Raw genomic sequence first — 20,505 nt, 5'->3', positions numbered from 1 at the left:
AGGAGGACGAATGATGATTTTGAGTAGGAGAAAGAGAAAGATGAGAAGCGAAGACGACGAGAATGGAGGGGAAAGTAGAGGAAAAGGCACGATGGAAGAAGAGAGAGAGAGAGAGAGAGAGAGAGAGAGAGAGAGAGAGAGAGTACATACCCAGAAGCGTCCTCGAGAGTCATGGAGGGGCTCAGGCGAACGCACTGCTTTATTTATCGCCGATAACTTTTCCTTAATACCAGCGTTCGAGAGGCGCCGTGAGCATTGCTTAGGACTGCCAGGCAGGTCGGGGAAAGATAGGGGCTTCACCAGAAGCCGAGAGAGCGCCCAGCTTAATTCTTGATATTACATAATTGCCCCGTAATTAAAATATTTGGAGAATTAGGCAAATTGCCGCACGGAAGCCAGTGGAATACATCTTCGCGGTTCGAAGAGTTCAAGTCGTGTTGCTGGGTAGTGAGGGTATGATGAGGGTATTACGCCCCGGAAATAACGGTAGGCTTCCGTCTGCATTTGTATAACAACAACAAGAAAAAACAACATCTACAACATCAACAAATATGACGAAAATGTCCCAACTGATCTTCAAGTTTCTCGATCAAGTGACTCTTCGAGTCTTTTCACTATTCCCCAAAAACGGTCAGATTCGCTCCAATGGGCTCTGGAAATCTTCATTGAGTCAAGCCATAAAATTCAACAATAAAAAAGATAATGTCTAAGTTGTTAAAAATGTATCAAGAGTCGCCAGACAGACTGGCTGATTATGAAGCTCTGGACAGCTTTAGAAAGGAAGAGGGTCCGCGTCTTCGTAGTACATAGGACGCAACTACGTCATCAACAGCAATATATCATTTTCGGCTTCTGATCTCCAAAAGAAAACATAGATAAGTTGAGATTCCTTAAAATAACGACGCTTCTTGGGTTCGTAGGGACTTGTGGAATATGCATTAAATAAGAGAGCAGTTTAAATCACGGGTCATTTTAAATGGTAAAACTCCATGCCTTATATTTCTAAGGCATGTTCATATATCCGCATACAAAATACATTAGTGGAATACAGTATATATATGGTAAATATTATATATATATACATACAAGATAGCTATAGAATATATATATATTAATATATAATAAGTTATATATATATATATCGTAGATAGATAGATAGCTTATAGATATATAGATATATATATAGATAAATATAGATATATATATAGAAAATACTTAGAGTATAAATATATATATATATAATATAGTATATTATATATATAGATTATATATATCTTTATATAATATTTATAGATATATAATATAGATTTATATATATATATATATTTAATATTATAATATATATTATTAAGATATTGTATATATATATTATATGTATATATAATTATAGATATAGTACCATATATAATATGTTATATAATATAGAAAAATAAATAAGACTTTATATATATATATATATATAGATATATATATATATATATATATATACAACAATATATAAGAAATTGGTACAGTTAGATGATTGAACAAAAAACAAAGATGAGAACATGTAAAACTCATAACCTATTAAAAATATAAGGTAAAAAAAAGAAAAACAATCTTTTAACGATAATTGAAATTGGTCAATGATCAACCTTTCACATAAGGCCATTCAAACATTTTACCTGACACTAACCCCAATCAGCAAAAGGGGAAGGAGAGAGAGAGAGAGAGAGAGAGAGAGAGAGAGAGAGAGAGAGAGAGAGAGAGAGAGAGAGAGAGAGCGGGGAATACAGTAATTATTAACCGAGCATATGGGGGTGTAGAGCAGGTTACAATTACATCAGAAATGAATGAAGATGAACGCCATCTCGTAAATTCTCTTTTCTTCCTCCTTTTGTGGAACAGGTGCGCATTTGCCTTACAAAATCCTGATGGGTTAAATCTTACGAGAGAGAATCAGAAAGAGCTGTATAGTGAACATAGATCAACCTCAAGTTAATGGGAAATGAAATCTATGGCTATGGTCCCAAATATCCCATAGTTTTAATGATTAGTGCAACCTGCAGTGCTTCAAACGATATAGAAGTTAAACGAATACCTTGACTAAAGACTTCCCTATTTGTATTTTCAATATTTTTGACCGAGAAAAAATAAGGGCTAACACAGAGATAGAGAGATGGACGTGTAAGCGCCTCTGTTCAACTACAGGATTTTGTTCAATTTGTCGTGTTAGGGAATTTCAACGCAAATGTGATACGAATCCTAGAACCCGTTCAGACTGCTATATCTGACAGCAGGATTCATACTAAGCTTTTGTTAAAAATAAGACTAAATTATTCTCTTCATATATGTAAATTTACCATCGACTTTCAGAACACTTACATGACTTTATTTAACAACTACGTAACCTCTGATGTCCTCAAGATAATAATACTGATTATTCCACTTAAAATTATGTTGTAAAATTAACCAGAATCGATTATGGAGAATATGGCCTGACCATAACATTACTCCTAATCACTGACTATCATTATTCTAAAAACAAGGTGCTGCTCATCTTATGACAAAAGGTTAGTTATTTGCCTCGATAATACATCAACAAATAGCAATAAATTAATATCCTATAAACGACTTTAAAGGTTGAGTATCCATCTCCCATCCAACTCTTGGCAGATAGGTTTGCAGAACTGGCTGACCAACTTCTTAATTTTACCCACTAAGGTTAAATTGTCCATCAACCTTCTGAAATACTGACCGCACATCCTCCCTTTATAAATTGTTTCGTTTCACAAACTCCTAAAATAGATATTGTCTACTCACCCTCTAAAATTTTTATCATCTAGCTTCTACAATAGGATTCACCCCACTGACGCCTCAAAGGAGGCTTTAATGGACAACGGAGACTTACCTATCATGCAATAAAAAGCTTGTCAGACCTTTCAAAGGAGGATCATCTGTTCAGCCTTAAAAGAAGAGTCGTCTACTCTGTCATTCAAAGCTTGATCATCCATCCAGCTTCTGGCACGAGATCGTCTTTCCAACCCCTTAAAGGGAGGATCATCTACCCAAGTTCCGAAATTAGGACCATCTCTCAGCTTCCTCAAATCAACTTCTCTTTCCAGCTCCTTGCTTCAAAATCGTCATTCCAGTTCCTAAAACTTGTATCATTAGTAACACTCTTATATTGAGACAATCTCTCTCTCTCTCTCTCTCTCTCTCTCTCTCTCTCTCTCTCCAACATCTAAAAGTAGGGAAACCAATCAGAAGTCGCATCGTACCTCCAACTATTTCCAGCGGATATCGTCCCTTTCATTCTTACAAGAAGAACTGTTCTTTTGACGCACCCACCCCCCTAGCCCCACCCCCAACATGTACAAATACTTGGCACACTCTACAGGAGGTTGATGGTGTTGAGAAGAAAACATTTGTACGACCTGAGGTTTGTTTGTTTGTATGGTGTTTTTACGTTGCATGGAACCATTGGTTATTCAGCAACGGGACCAACGGCTTTACGTGACTTCCGAACCACGTCGAGAGTGAACTTCTAACACCAGAAATATACATCTCTCACTTCTCAATGGAATGGCCGAGAATAGAACTCGCGACCACAGCGGTGGGACGCCAACACCATACCAAACACGCCACTGATGAGCTGATACGTGATGTACGTTCGTGCCTACAACTCCTATAAATTGTATCCTTCCTATAATTCCTGCAAGTACGATCGCTCCCTTTAACTCCCTCAAGAAGGATCGGCCATCTAACTCCAGGAACAAAAGCGTCAGAGCCCCTAGTCCCATCCGCCGTGGCGTTAACCACTTAGTCGATCCTAATCTGGACGAGGCGTAATGAGAGACGCAGCAAAGACCTTCCCCGCTTATCAAGTAATTTGCCGAAAGAAGATGGTTGCTCTGAAAGGCATACTGGAGATACAAACGGGAAGCTTTCGCTTAAATTAAGATTTTGTGACATTTTATTACGGTGAAATAGGTGCATACGACACGGCACCCATCCAGCCTGTAGAAATATGAACCCATACCTGCTGGTTATGGGGAAGAGAAAGGATCTTTCCCCATGACTGATAAGGTGAAGTCGGAGTCACCTAAATCATCCAAGGTAAACAAAAAGAACGTCCCACCGTTATCACTTATTTCTACAATGAGAATCAAGGCAGGTGAAAAGCAGCTCAAATCTGCAGGTAAGGGCTTTGCAAGGACTGGTTTTGTTACGTGGAAAGAGGACTGACTCGAGCAGCAGTGAAACGCCGTTAGGATAATACGAATGCCCCAAGTTAAGTTTGTTACAATAAGACTAGTTTTCATTCTGCTTTAAATTTATATTTCAAAGAAAAAAGCTTAAACGTGTTTTCACAGTATTTCTTTCCTATATTCTTTTCTACAAAATTTAAATTCAAGTTTAAAATGTGAGAGTATACTAAACAAGTAGTATATTTTTATGATGTCCTTCTGATTTAAGAAAGTCTGATTATGTGTTAGGCCACTCGACTCTTTGAAAAAAAGAAAAATTTTCAAAATAAGGCAATTAAAAGATACCAAAGAAGATGATAATCAGCTCCCAGAAACCAGTTCCGTGTCTCAAAGGTTTATCTTGACACAAAGGTTTATCTTGAAAGAAAGTATATGGTGAAATATTTAAATACCTACTTGATTTTGAATAAGGTGAGAATATTACGTAGGATATCGTTATCTGAAACTTCCTTCATAATTCTGTATCACTGAATCATTTCAGCCAATATAATGAACTGTAGGGAGAAAAAATTGTCCTTCATTGCATTTTGGGTTCTTTCATCTTGCTATCTAATTAACGCTTGCGACAAAAAAAATGAGTGAATCAGTACATAAACGAATACAAAAGCAGAGAATGAAAACGCTTAGTAGAAAAAAAGGTAATAATAAAAAATAAACGGGTCTACAAGAACAAATAGACGGTAAGCAGCATGACCATGATTCGCGTAAAGCACAAAAAAAATATTTATATTAAGATATCTTTAAAAAATCTACAATGATGTTATATCCGTTCTCCACCGTTATGCTCCTCTCAACTGGTCTTTGTCTGCGAGGAATTTTTATGCCTATCGTTCGTTGTCATCGCTGGGCAACGCAACAATAAAAAAAAAATACTAAACATAGGTTAGGCAGGGGAGGTTAAGTTATTCTTTGTAATGGAGGAGCTTCCAGTTGAAATGACCAACCGCGAGCTGATACGACCCAAGATAAACAAAAACTAAACGAAAAAAAAGAAAACATGCCCTAACATCTGTTTCTCGCCGAGATCACAATTACAGACATAATTTAGTGCCTCAGTCGAGATTCACGGAGTTGGTATTATTAACCGCAAGAGAAAACAAATAAGAGAGTTAATATAGGTCTTGTGTATTACACGGTCGTGATCACGACTAATAACTATTTTTTCAACGGTATCTGCTACTGCTGCAGATGCGACGCCAGTTTGTAACGCCAAATCAGTCAAGCAACAATTCAATCATCGTCCTTATAATGATGCGTAATTTATGAGACATTCAGTCACATTAATTAAACATCTAAAAGTCAGAATTCGAGATATTTCACATACAATTAGATAATTTAATAAATCCTTTCAAGAAGTTTAATTGCTCCTTGTTTTGTGTTTAATGTCGCTATTCCAACTATATTATAGCATTAAAAGAAATCAGCTAATCAAATCTGGTTATTATTGAAACAGCAATAGCACCCGATTGATATTGATTATGACTACGTCAAAAAAAGTATCGCTCAGGGAATATCAGAAACTTTCAAGCTGGAATTACCTTGGAGAATATTGCAGAACTTTAAAATATACCAATATTCCCCTCATATAGTGTTGTTTGGCGATTGAACCATACAAGGATCACCGAGCATAATGACACCAAAATTTAGTGAAATTACCGTCAATATCTGTTAATGCACTAATTCTTAATAAAATCATATAAAAGCATGATATTGTTTTGCAGGCTTCCCCAAGTCATGGGCGAATTTCCTACAAAACTAAACAGAAATTAATTTATAACATATGAGGGATCTAGAATACGAATAAATTCACAGACAAATTAAAAGCGAACAAGGGGTGATACGACCTCCAGCTAACTCGGGACCCGTGCAAGATTTTCCCCTCATGCACAAGTTGTAAACATTATATTCCTAACTTAACGTGAAGTAGTCTTCGTTATTAATACTCATACTAACGACAAGGATCAAATAAAAAGGACACAAATTAACCATGTTCATATATTCTCTGTTGTAAAAGGAAAAACAAAATAATCAAACAGAAACACAGCCTAAATTCAGTACACCAAATAAATTAGAACGTGCTAAAATCCACAGTCAAATAGAGCCTTGTTTCACCGACGAAAATAAAAATAAATACGCTATACTTAAATAGAAATAATTTTTCTGTAGTGTTCAACGCACATTTTTTACATTTTCATTCTAATTAATTAATCATAAATGTCTTACCCTAAAATTACTGTATTTTTAACTCAACGCAAAACACCTTTTTCGGAAATGTTTAGGCTCTTCCATAGACATTTCCTACCCCTCCAAATTGAACAATAACAACAAATAACAAAAGTGGTTTGTAGGCTTACTCCCCGAGTAAGCGAAAATAACGACGGCGGAGCAGGTAGCGCGACACATTCCTGGACAAGTCAGGTTAGGTCGTCTGAATCTCTCTAAAGCTCCTCTGTAAAGCATGATCAGGTTTACTAGGGTCCTGCCACTTCTTTTCGTTATTCCTATACCTTCACTTACTAACAGAAACTGTAAACACGAGGTTATTCAGCAGATTTTGTTATCTAATCACTTTATCATGTGAACAGGGCATAGGAAGCCCCAACTCCCGAAACATTATATATATATATATATAATATATATATATATATATATATATATATATATATATATATATATATATATATATTTGTGTGTATATATATGTGTGTATGTATGTATGTATGTATGTATGTATGTATGGCAAGGTGAGAGACGGACAAGGTGTCAGAACGGAGAGGGGTCAGTACGGCAAGATGTCGGAACGACAAGGTGTCAGAATGATAAAGTGTCAAAACTGCATGGTGTCAGAATGGCAAGGGATCAGAATGGTAAGATATCAGCATGGCAAGGTGTCAGAATTGGCAGGGTGGCAGAACGGCAAGGTTTCAAAATGATAAGGTGTCAGAAGGGAACAAGCGGCCTAGTGTGAACTTGTGGACTTTGGCCGACCAGCCTAAATCAACAGAAAGATACGCCTCTGCGCAAAAAAAAAAAAAAAAAAAAAAAAAAACAAAAAAAAAAAAAAAAAAAAAAAAAAAAATAAACAGAAAAAGAAAGGGCGCAGACACTCTCGTACCTGGGAGTGATCCTGAAGGCAACAACAAATCACTCGTCTCGTGACATTTAAAAATCATCGGTCGTCTGGTGGAAGCTGAGAGCGTCGCCTTATGGCCATAATTATAACAATAATGACATTGTGTGGATGCAGCGGCCGAAGAAGCCCTCGCTGATAACATCGGATCTTATCTCGGCCGAGTCATCCATCAAGAAAATGGAGTGCAAATGGAACTATGAATACCATTGCCGAACTAGAAAAAAAATCTATGAATATGCAAATCTCATTACCGAGACGCTAAACGACTTAACAGTTTGAAGCATTACCGATCTGAGAGAGAGAGAGAGAGAGAGAGAGAGAGAGAGAGAGAGAGAGAGAGAGAGAGAATGAACTTCGTACTATTGCCAAAAGGGAACGTAGGGATTTTAAACAATATCAAACTGTATCATAAATATACAGATGACGGGCTGCGTAATATCAATAGAAAAGAAGTCACATTTTCAAAACTTTAGTCCACAACAAAAACTTATACTTCGTTTCTGGCTCCTCTTTCAAGTCAATGGAAATCTCAAAATCCATATTTTAAGATGTATTATACCTGTTGAAAACAAACCTCATTTCAAAATAAAACAAAAATACGAACGAAGCGCCCTCAACACAAAGAAACCGCATGTGAATGTTTCTGAGAGAGAGAGAGAGAGAGAGAGAGAGAGAGAGAGAGAGAGAGAGAGAGAGAGAGAGAGAATTCTCGTTTCGTTAGTTGGGCCTTAATTAGCAAACAAAGTCCTGTTTCGAACAGGTAGATAACGAGCAAGTAAGTTCATTACCTGGCTCTCGTTTTCTGAAAACCAAAACCAAAGGGAAACTCATATAACAGACACGAATAGGACTTGAATGCCTCAACATTACTCTTGGGTCTTTGTTCTCTAGTTTATCTGTATAATTACCCCAGCTTTATCTCTCAAAACTTAAATACCCATTAGTTAGAGTTAAAGAACATGAATACATAAGCATATGTTGATGTGGATACTTTAGCAATAATCCTTGATTGTTAACTATGAGAAGTAAAGAGAAATTTGCGTGAGGAATTATATTTTCTTTTATATCCAAAAATACCTGTTTTTCGAAGATTTCAAGACAACAGATATCTTCAACCAGATGTAAAATGCAAAATTACAGACAGATTTTGAATGCTCATGTTCATTGTCTTTAATAATGTCCAAGGTGGACGCTACTACTACTGATTTCCTTTTAAATTTCCTTCCGCACAATAGAATGAACAGCTGCGTTCTTAATCGTGCTTGAATTTAATTAGCAATAATTCCATCTTAATAGCTCAGTCCTTGTATCCATTTACACACACACACACAAATTGCCCTCCCCCCACCCCCTTAGAGGGTGACACCTCAAGAGCTTATTTACAACCCACCACGGGGTACTTGATTCACTACTTGGGTCAAAAGGCATAATAAAATTCACTTAAACAAGCCTAAAGCGTTCGGCCTCTACTTGGAATCGAAGCTTGGCACTTTCGTCAAAGCTGGTCTATACAACAAGCTGTAGAATATAAATTTGAATTTATCTGCTCAAGTGACGATAATCAAGTTCATCTAGCAGTCTTCTTCACAGGCAAACTCTACATCCTGACACAAGGTTGTATCCGGACTACCGAGAAAAACTTTATAACTTTTGACTACTGGTAGAACGTAGCAGCATGTTTAATTTTCAGGTTACTGTTAACAGCAAACGACAGATGGGGTTACTGTTAACAGCAAACGAGAGATAAGGTTACTGTTAACAGCAAACGACAGATGAGGTTACTGTTAACAGCAAACGACAGATGAGGTTACTGTTAACAGCAAACGACAGATGGCACAACATGTGAGGAGTAAAGCTCATTTGATATCTATTAGTAGATCCACATCAACCGTGCATTTGAAGTCTAGGCCCGTCCCTTACGGCACTCTTGATTGGTTGTTGATAAGCCAATCACAGGGGTGGAAACTCAGTCTCTCTCGAGAGTTCACATTGGCAGTATGTGTGTTCCTTTTCTCCAGAGGGATACGTCTTTCAAACGTATACCTCACACATCCTGCCCATGTGAACTCTCGAGAGAGACTGAGAGTTTCCAGTCCTGTGATTGGCTTATCAACAACCAATCAGGAGCATCGTAAGGGACAGGCCTAGACATCAAATGCACGGTTGATGTGAATCTTTTATAATTCATTCTGACGAAGAAATCAAAATGAGTTCAGATCTAAATTCTTGGAGGCAAAGGGAGAAGTGCGTAACCCAAAAATGATTCGTTCTCATAATATTCTGCTGGATATTTCTGAAGGAATTCTTAACGTTAAGCAGCGATCACTGAATACAATAATAATAAATAATAATAGGTGTGGCTCCATACAATAAAATTCCTGTCAGTATTCCAAGGTACTAAAACACCTCTCTTTTTCAAATGAGTACAAATCCACTTCTCTGAATCGCCCTGGGCTACTAATCATCTCAACCGCCTAGTTCTAGGTAACACCAGTCTCTATCTCCCAGTACTAGACAATAACCACCCCTCCCCCATTCCCCTATTCTAGTGAGTGTCATCTAGCACGAGAGAATGGCCCTCTGTACCATGTAGTCCTAGAAAACAGCTTTCTTTATCACCTAGCTCTAGACAACATCTGCCCGTAGAGCTTTCTACTGCACTAAACGCTCCCGACCGCATCTGCTATTACCAGAAGACCTGACCTAAACTACGCTGAAACTTATAGCCCAGAAGGAGCCGACGGAACAAAATTCGGAACAACACCACCCAGCAGCAGCAGCAGCAGCAATATGCAAAGGTCAATAATCTGGATTAGAGGGTTCGCGGAATGAACGCTCCGAATCAAGAAAGGCATTGATTTTGTGGTAAAGGGTGAATTAAATGCTATAACTCAATCCGGATTATACACCGCGCGATGACAGGTTCGTGTACTTGGATCTGAAAAAAAAAGGTAAGTAAAAAATGCGCCCAAGTTTCTTCGGCGCAATTTAGATTTATGTAGTACAGCTTATAACCAAGGCCGCCGAAAATAGATCTATCTTTTTGTGGTCTCGGTATAATGCTGGATGAGCCAAGGCCCATGAAACTTTCAGCCGGGCGTTGGTGACCTGTGTTGTTGCGTTGCCAGAAGCACGTTTATGGCTAACTTCAACCTTAAAGAAACTAAAAACTACTGAAGCTAGTTGGCTCCAATTTGGAATGTTTGATGATTGGAGGGTGGATGTTCAACATATCAGTTTACAGCCCTCTAGCCTCAGTGGATTTTATGATCTGAGGGCAGACAGAAAAAATGCTGACGGACTGACAACGCCATCTCAATGTTTTTCTTTTACAGAAAACTGAAAAGGGAGAGAAAATAATTTTTTTTTTATTTTTCTTCAGTCTTTCAGCTGTTAGGTATTGCCAAAGCGAAGTCATCTTTTATATTCAGAATCTTCCATTGTGCCAAGGTGTTATGACTAATAACACCTGGACGGGTCGGAGACGACAAAGGTAATCACGGCGACAGCTTTGACTTTTAAAAGGTCACTGGAAATCTTATTCCTGAGCAGATTTTCCAGGAAAAAAAATATCACATGCAGTCGAAGTGACTGTCTTTTTTTTTAAATACGATGAATGCACATATCTTCGACTGCCTTCTTCTTAAATACGATGAATGCACATATGTGATAGTTACGCATGTGCGTGGGTGTCAGATTTTCTGACTCATACTCCAAAGGTATCGGGGTAACTATTTAATCCAAACCCTTCCATCAACGGCCGTTTTTCATCTGCTACACCTGCCACTCACCTGTTACACCTGTTATTCAGTTATTGCATGTGCTCTTCCCATGGTATGCCTAGATTTGCGTTCTAGAAACGGAAGATAATAGCAGGCGTTGCAGCCAAGGAGATTATTGGTACAGTTAGGATTTGACTTGGAATAAATAAAAAAAGGGGCATTTAATATGAGAAAGGAATCTTAAATCTTGCACTGATATCGTTATTTTATGATTATTTTCCAACACTGCTGTCAGTATTATCATCCTATTTTTCTTTTGATATCTATCTTTATTTTTCTTTTGATTTATATCTTTATCGGTGCAAGTATATATGAAATATATATATCTATAATATATATATAAATATATATATATATATATATATATATATATATAAACATATATTAAATATAGTGTTAATATATATATATATATAAAAATATATATATATATATATATATATATATATATATATATATATATATACACACATATATATATATGTATATATATATATATATATATATATATATATATATATATATATATATATATATATATAAAAATTTAAACACTTATTCTAGCATACTCCACTATTCAAAATGACTATATTCTCTAGTCAAAATAGCCCCAAAATATACTTTCGGAAATGCCTTAACCTGCCAAGAAGATAATAAGGGTGTGTGTGTGATATAAAGTGGATTTTATACCTTCAAGGAATTTGAAGAAAACTAGTTTCAGCCTTTGGTCATCATTCCCCTCCCTTATCAACACAATTGCGTCGCAAACCTCTGAAAAAGTGTTACAGATTTATTATGTAAATGCTGGTTGACGAAGACGGAGAAATTAGATTAAAACTGCATTGGGCAAGCGTGCATGACGAAAAACAATCTACAGCGAGAAAAAAATGGACTGTATCATATGATCAAGTAGCTTCCTTTTTTTGGGATGAGGCTGCCAGACCCTTGCCCTCGCATCTACAGATGATAATGAAAAAACGATATTCAACCAAGAAGAGGGATATGGAATGGAACAGAGGATAAAATTCCTTAAACGTGGAGTTAACATTATAGTCTTTTTCAGCCAGTTTTACCTGTAACGACGTCAGTGACCCTCTAAAGAGCTACGGCGAGATAGCTCGATCAGTCAATTCCTTACCCGCAGAGGCAAATGCAAGAAACCTCTGGGAGTGACATACCCTATGCCCTTACAACCTCCTTACCTCTTCCTCCTCCTCATGTCAGTTCGTCCGTCCGTTCTCGAATCTGTCTGTTAGGCAATGAGCCGTCTTTAACGAGCCTTAACAGGGCAATTCACATGCATAGGGCGAAGGTGTATGGGGCTGTTCCCCCTATAACTCCCGACCGTAAACCTAAATGGGAATACAGCCAGAACCGGTCCTGCGAAAGTTCTCAGTTTTTATTGGCGTGGCTCCGGCATGCTGGTGGTGGTGGTGGGTGGAGGCTGATCGGAAGGAGGGGAGAGGGATGGTGGGGGAGTGGTGGTGGTGGTGGGTGGAGGCTGATCGGTAGGAGGGGAGAGGGAGGGTAGAGGAGGTCGGCAGGAGGGAAGGAGGAAGGTTGCCGGCTGAAGTAGGGGGTGAGAGAGAGCAAGGGTGCGTGTGTGCGTGTGTGTGTGTGTGTGTGAGTGATACGGGAATAGGGTATGTAGGGAGGGGCGTGGATATGAAATTGATGGGTGACTATGAGAGATGGGTGGAGACAGAATATTGAAAGTAACAAAAAATAAATTAAAAAAATAGAATAGAAAATGTATTAAAAACAAATATTGATAATAAACCCCAAATATCAAAATGCCAGAGGAGTGCCGTGAAAGGAGTGAATAATTGAGTGGGAGGACGTTAAAAATGTGTGAGAGAGAGAGAGAGAGAGAGAGAGAGAGAGAGAGAATGTGTGGGAAATTAACTGAAACGATCTTGAGACGCATGTAGAACTTAATAAACAGAATGGAACAAAACCCATGATAAATCGGAAGGGTGGGGGTGTGGGGGGGGGGGAACTTTCAAGAACTGCTCGGGAAAACCCCCTTCTGACGAGGAAAACTCCGGCTCCATCAGAAGCTAACCGACCTTTAATAATTTCTCATCTCACTGATGGCCCTAACCCCTACATGAATCCATCCGCTGGCTGCCAGCCCCTCCTCTACCCTTCCACGCCCCCCTATCCCACCGCCCCCAAAGAGGGCAACTTCATTTAACGAGCTTGCCATAGACGGGCATTCCTCTGCGTGCGAGGTTTGAGTTCACAAATAGACCGTCATCTGCCTCGGAATCCTAAAAAAGAAAAAAATAGAAATAAAAGGAAAACTCTTTAGAGTTTGATGGGCTTTCGTGCACGGGATGGACTGTGGATGGGTCCCCATCTTCCTAACTCCCAAAATCACTCAATAGCGTCAACTGATTGGTCAGAGTCCAGATGTTCACAACGTACTTTTAAATCCCTTGAAACATATTATGACCACACTCAAAGGCTGTGTTCGAGCAAGGGCGAGCATTACCATATGGTCGGTTTTATCTATACCAACCACCGACCAAGATTATCATCAATAACACGATAACTGTATACAGGACGTGGAATGACAGTACCCGATTTATTAACAAATTCACATTCCATTTTCTCTATTTCTAAGCGAAGCTAAATATTCCCACCATAATTTAAAAATATATATATATATAGTATCCAGGATAAGACTTTCTGTAGACTCTCCAAGAAAAGCGAGGAGATTATATATCGAATGTCTTCACACACACACACGCACATACACATTCACACGTAAGCGCAAGATTAGAGGGTGACAGTTTTAAATATATTTACACATAAGGTATTTTTCGTCACTTTCCATTACATATACACATATATATATATATATATATATATATATATATATATATATATATATATATATATTATATACTATATATATATATGTATATATATATATATATATATGTATATATATATATATATATATATATATATAAATATATATATATATATATTCAAGATATATATATATACATTATATATATATGTATACATATATATACACTTGTGGAAATGTATATGATATATATATATATATATATATATATGAATATATATATATATATATATATATATATATATATATATATACATATATATTATACATATACAATAATTTTTATTTATATAACATATATATATATATATATATATATATATATATATATATATATATATAGTATATGCCCCACAAAATTCATAAGTCAGGCTATTCCTACGGATAAGATCAGCATGAAAATCTAAAGGCGGGTCCCATACAATACCGCAGTACCGACCGACCGACTGGCCGGTCGTTCCTTTCAGGTTTCTTCTCCAGCGAATCCCCGAAGCGCTAAAGGGCGATTAGGCAATCAGGTGTATAGTCCAATTTTCATAACTCAGCCGCACATAAAAATAATATCTGATCGCTGCAACGGTATCCGGTCCTATGCAGAGGGGGTTTCGTGTCTACTGTTCGGATGCTGTGGCACGGACCTCCTGTAGGAATGAAGAAAAGGAGAGAGAGAGAGAGAGAGAGAGGGGGGGGGGGGAGGGGGGGGGGGAGGGGGGGGGGGGGGGTAGAACTAGGGCCAAATTCAGTTTCGCGTCTTCGCGTTCGGTAATGTATGTTATGGTTCTGAGCGGTTTGTAGCGCTTGCGTCTACTTTGGTCACTGAAAAATTGCTAGTTTGTCTTCTGTAAAAGAAAGCTATTGAGATGGCTGTTTGTCTGTCCGTCCGCACTATTTCTGTCCGCCCTCATGTCTTAAAAATTACTGAGGCTAGAGGGCTGCAAACTGGTATGTTGATCATCCACCCTCCAGTCATCAAACATACCAAAGTGCAGCTCTCTAGCCTCAGTAGTTTTTACTTTATTTAAGATCAAATTTAGCCATAATTCTGCGTCTGGCACTTCTATAGGTGCCTAGAACACAGGCCAACACCGGGTCGTGCCTGAAAATTTCATGGGCGGCAGCTGAGAGTTTCATGGTCCGTGGCTGAGAGTGTCATACAGCATTATACGCTGTACACAAAACTCGGTTGCGCCTTAGAAACTTCGGCGCATTTTTTACTCGTTTTTTCTCTATCTCGATATGATCCTCTATGAGTGGAGCTGGTAAGACTGTAAGGACTGGGGTTATTATCAGTAGATTGTCGTTGTTACACATGTAACAAAGATACTGATACAAGCTGCATTCAATAATCATCAGACGACTTCCATAAATGGACTCTATTGTGTTTTGTCCATCATAAATCGGTTCGATGATGATGTTTTATACTCTGATGGTTTTGAAGAGGTCTGCTATATAAGTAGTCCTCATATTCAAGAATGATAATCATCCTTTTTCTCTTTCTTATGTTACTCGGGAGAATTTGGTCCAACGCCGTAAGTTACATCATCAATAATTAGTAAAAGAATGATTCTTTCCTGTTGAAGATGAAATTCAAATTTAACGTTCCACTGGAGAAGAGCATCATCCCCAGAGAGAGAGAGAGAGAGAGAGAGAGAGAGAGAGAGAGAGAGAGAGAGAGAATAATACCGAGATGATAACCATCGTAAATAAAACTTCCATCCTATCAAAACTTCCACGAGGGTAAAATCTGCATCCGAGGAATCTCAATAAACTTCTTTATTGCAATTTATGAATCTCGTCGCCAACATTTAAGGAAACGAAGCCGCTGGAAAGCTCTCAATATGAAACGTAAGAATTCTGCTTTCACATATCTGAAGAGCATTGCTGACATAGGCACCATACTTCTGCTCGTGGTTATCAGCTGGAGAGAAAATAAAAATGGTAAAAAACACACACAAACTCATAATCATTCCAAACGTCGCGGCTGTCATTAGTCATCCCAAACGCAACCGGAGAAAAGCGTAAATTCAAGGGGAGGTTTACAATGCGGACAGACACACAGACAGATACACAGACAGACTCTTCCCTGAAATGGTAATGGACATTCTGGACGACGTATTAACCTGACATGCAAACAAACGAGCCGTGTCCCTCCTTAAGCATACGGAATGATTGCCATTGTGACTTTTACGTGGCATTCCTGCCAAAGGACTTCTCAGTCGTGAAAGTGGGACCTACTGAGTCTCTCTCTCTCTCTCTCTGTATACACATACACAAACACACACACACAATATATATATATATATATATATAAAAAATATAGATATATATATATATATATATATATATATATATATATATATATGTGTGTGTGTGTGTGTGTGTGTGTGTGTGTGTGTATATGTAATTATATCTTTTACTGTCTGTCGGTCTGTCTCATCTATATAATCAAATAAATAACAACCAAAGTAATAAAATCCAAAATAAGAAAGAAACAAATAAAGAGAGAAATCAAGAATATCAGGTAAAAGAGAAAAGCAAACCACCAATGAGATATGCAGAGATGTCAGCAAAAAATTTCAATGCATCAGCTCCAAAATTCTACTCAAGGGATAATAACTGTATTATTATGCAAGAGGATATTGCAGAAACGGAGAAAATTGCAGATTCAGACACAAAATGAATAATTATGATGAAGGAAGATCAAATATTATGGAAAAGTTGGATTTTTTAATGTCAGAATTTCTGGAAATGAAAAAAAGAACAACATACCCAGAACAGGAAAGAGACATGGGAAAATCCTTATTACTACCAATATTAAATGAAGGAGAAAACACGCAAACCATCATAGTGATGAATGCGCAGGGTTTAGTTACGAGTAACTCAAAAAGAAAAATAGAGTACTTAGAAGAACTAACCCAAATTGAAAAGAAATAGATATAATGAATATAAGTGAAACCTGGTATTCCCAAGAGACTGGGAATGATGATCAAATAAAAGGGTTCCAAACTTATAGATCAGATAGAAAAAATAGGAATCAAGGGAGAACCGCAATATATGGGAAAGACAAAAAACAAGGAAAAATATATGAGAAATATAGTAAACTCAGAATGTGAACTAATAGCGGTAGAATTTGAATCTGAAAAATTAATGAACATAGTAATATATAGACCTCCTAATACTAAAGAGTTTGACTTAATAATTGAAAATTGGATGATATATGTAGAAATCACAAGGACTGGACTATTCTCCCATCTGGTGACTTCAACTTTCCTTTCGTAGAATGGAAAGAACGAATAGGAGATTGTGGATGTAACTTATACATATAAAAAAGATGAGTAATAGTAGTGCAGAAGATAGAGGCAATTCGAAAAGCTATTAGATATGCTACTATAGAATACAACATTCAAACAATAAATCACCTGGCCAACAAGAAAGGAAAATACTTTAGACTAGTATTTGTGAACGAGGTGAATTATGTTAAAGAAATAATAGTTTATAATGCGAGTATTTCAGACCATAATGTCATAGAATTAACAGTTCATTCCAAAGCAAGTGAAAACAGAGATAAGCAAGAAATGAAAAAGTGGGAAGGATATGGAAAATACAACTTCTACAGTAAAAATATAAAATGGTCAGAAATAAATGAAGAATTAAACAAAGATTGGGATAACATTTCGTAAGCGATGACATAAAGGGTAAATACGGAGATATTATATAAAATATTAGAGAAAATAGTGGATAAATATATACCGAAGAAGAAAAGTAAACATCATTCATGCATACCAAGAGACAGAAGGATCTTGTTCCAGAAAATCAGGAAAGTGGAAAAAAAGGTCTTGCAAAAGAAAAAAAATGCATGGAAAGTTATAGAACTAAAAAGTAAGATAGAAAAATGCAGAACAAAAGATTATACAATCAAAAGAAAATGAAAAACGGGAATTGGAAGAAAAAACCCTATTAAATATCAAGCAAAACCCCAAACTATTATACTCACATGCGAAGAAGATGAATAAAAGAAGAATAGAAATAGGCCCTCTGAGAATTGAAGGGAGATTAACGAATGAAAAAAAGGAAATTTGCAACATACTGGCAGAACGATATTAAGAGAGAATTCGCCCCTAGAATAGATAATGAAGATAATGATATAGAAGTAAGGGACGAAAATAGTGAATATCTAGCTGACATAGAAATTAATGAAGCTGATATGTGCAGGCAATTAATGAAATTAAAAAAAGGAGCTGCTGCAGGGCCTGATGGAATACCCTGCTATTTTGTTAAAGAAGTAGTTCATCTATCGCAAAGCCACTTGCAATATTATTAAGACAAAGTGTAGATACAGGCAAGATTTATGATGAGCACAAATTAGCATATATCACCCCTACTTTCAAAAGTGGATCAAGACTTGAGGCAAGTAATTATAGGCCTGTGAGTCTAACATCACATATTATGAAAGTGTATGAAAGGGTAATGAAGAAAAATATTATGAAACATTTAATAAAAAATAATTTGTTTAATATAGGACAACACGGTTTCGTACCCGGAAAAAGTACACAAACCCAACTGTTAGTCCACCGTGAGAACATATTCAAAAATATGAAAAGCGAAATGAAACAGATGTGGTTTATCTAGACTTTGCAAAAGCTTTTGACAAAGTAGACCATAATATATTAGCAAAGAAAATTAGAAAACACAATATCGTAGATAAAATAGGAAGATGGTTAAAAGAATTTTTACACAACAGAAAACAGATAGTTTATTGCAAACGATGAGAAATCGGATGAAACCAAGGTAATATCCGGTGTGCACAAGGTACGGTGTTAGCTGCAATACTGTTTGTTATTATGATTGAAGACATAGACAGTAATGTTAAGGATTCGGTAGTGAGTAGTTTCGCTGATGACACAAGAATAAGTAGAGAAATTACTTGTGATGAAGATAGGAACGCTCTACAAAGAGACCTTAACAAGTATATGATTGGGCAGAGGAAAATAGGGGATGGGTATTTAACTCTGATAAATTTGAATCAATAAATTATGGAGACAGAGAAGGAAAGCTATATGCATATAGGGGACCTAATAATGAGACAATCACAAATAAGGAAGCAGTTAAAGACCTTCCTGTGATGATGAATAGGAACATGTTATGCAATGATCAAATAAAAGCAATCAAAATTTTGGCTCAAAATGATAAGCAAAAAATAATGGGAATGTTGTACGGCACTTCAAAACAAGAAAAGCTGAACACATGATTATGCTTTATAAAACATATGTTCGTAGTCCACTTGAATATTGCAATATGATATGGTACCCACACTATCAAAAGGATATTGCACAAATAGAGAGTGTACAAAGGTCCTTTACAGCTAGATAGAAGAAGTTAAGGACCTTGACTACTGGGAAAGACTACAATCATTAAAAATTATATAGTCTAGAAAGGAGAAGAGAACGCTACATGATAATTCAGGCATGGTGGAAACAGATAGAAGGAATAACAGAAAAATATCATGGAACTAAAAATATCAGAAAGAGCAAGCAGAGGTAGATTAATAGTGCCCAAAACAATACCAGGAAAAATAAGGAAAGCACACAGGACATTAATCCACTACGCACCAGCATCGATAATGCAGCGTCTATTCAATGCGTTGCCAGCTCATCTGAGGAATATATCAGGAGTGAGCGTAGATGTGTTTAAGAGTAAGCTCGACAAATATCTAAACTGCATCCCAGACCATCCAAGATTGGAAGATGCAAAATATACCGGAAGATGTACTAGCAACTCTCTGGTAGACATTAGAGGTGCCTCACACTGAGGGACCTGGGGCAACCCGAACGAACTGTAAGGTCTGTAAGGTAAGGTAAGGTCTCTCTCTCTCCAAAGCAGGCATTTTATCGCCCACTCTGTCACCTAACATCGTCTTTCACTGCACTATTCCTTTATCTCTCTTCCTCTCTATGTACGTTTTACATTCAATTTCTTCCTACTTTTCTGAGCAAAATAACTTCGGCTACTTCGTAACCGACCAACAAAATCTTGAATTAAAGGAGCCATTACAAATGAAATTACAGACCCCATGTAATTATCCTCGCTATTCTCGGAGTATGATGAATGATTATTTCTCTAATGTAGAATGTTCTAAAAATCAGTTTTGCATTTAATTTCATGTTTCAATGATCAAGAGGAACTTTAACATAGAACAATATACGGTGGAAAGGTGATACAAAAGGTATTGCTTCAATACCCGTATGTGTCTAACAGCTCAATCTAGCATCATTCAAAGAACATGAGGACGCATAAAAACGAAATATACTCAGGAATACCAAATATTTCGGAGGATTCAACCTCAGTGCGTGCATGCATAAAGATGTGAGACATCTGCGTATTCATAAGGCATACGCAGGCAGGGATACACAAATTTTGGGTTATTTAATTAAGCGTCATTGAGAATTCCATTCACTTTCC

This window comes from Macrobrachium nipponense, chromosome 23 (assembly GCF_015104395.2).
Source record: "Macrobrachium nipponense isolate FS-2020 chromosome 23, ASM1510439v2, whole genome shotgun sequence".
NCBI lineage: Eukaryota > Metazoa > Arthropoda > Malacostraca > Decapoda > Palaemonidae > Macrobrachium > Macrobrachium nipponense.
This window is presented reverse-complemented; position numbering follows the sequence as displayed.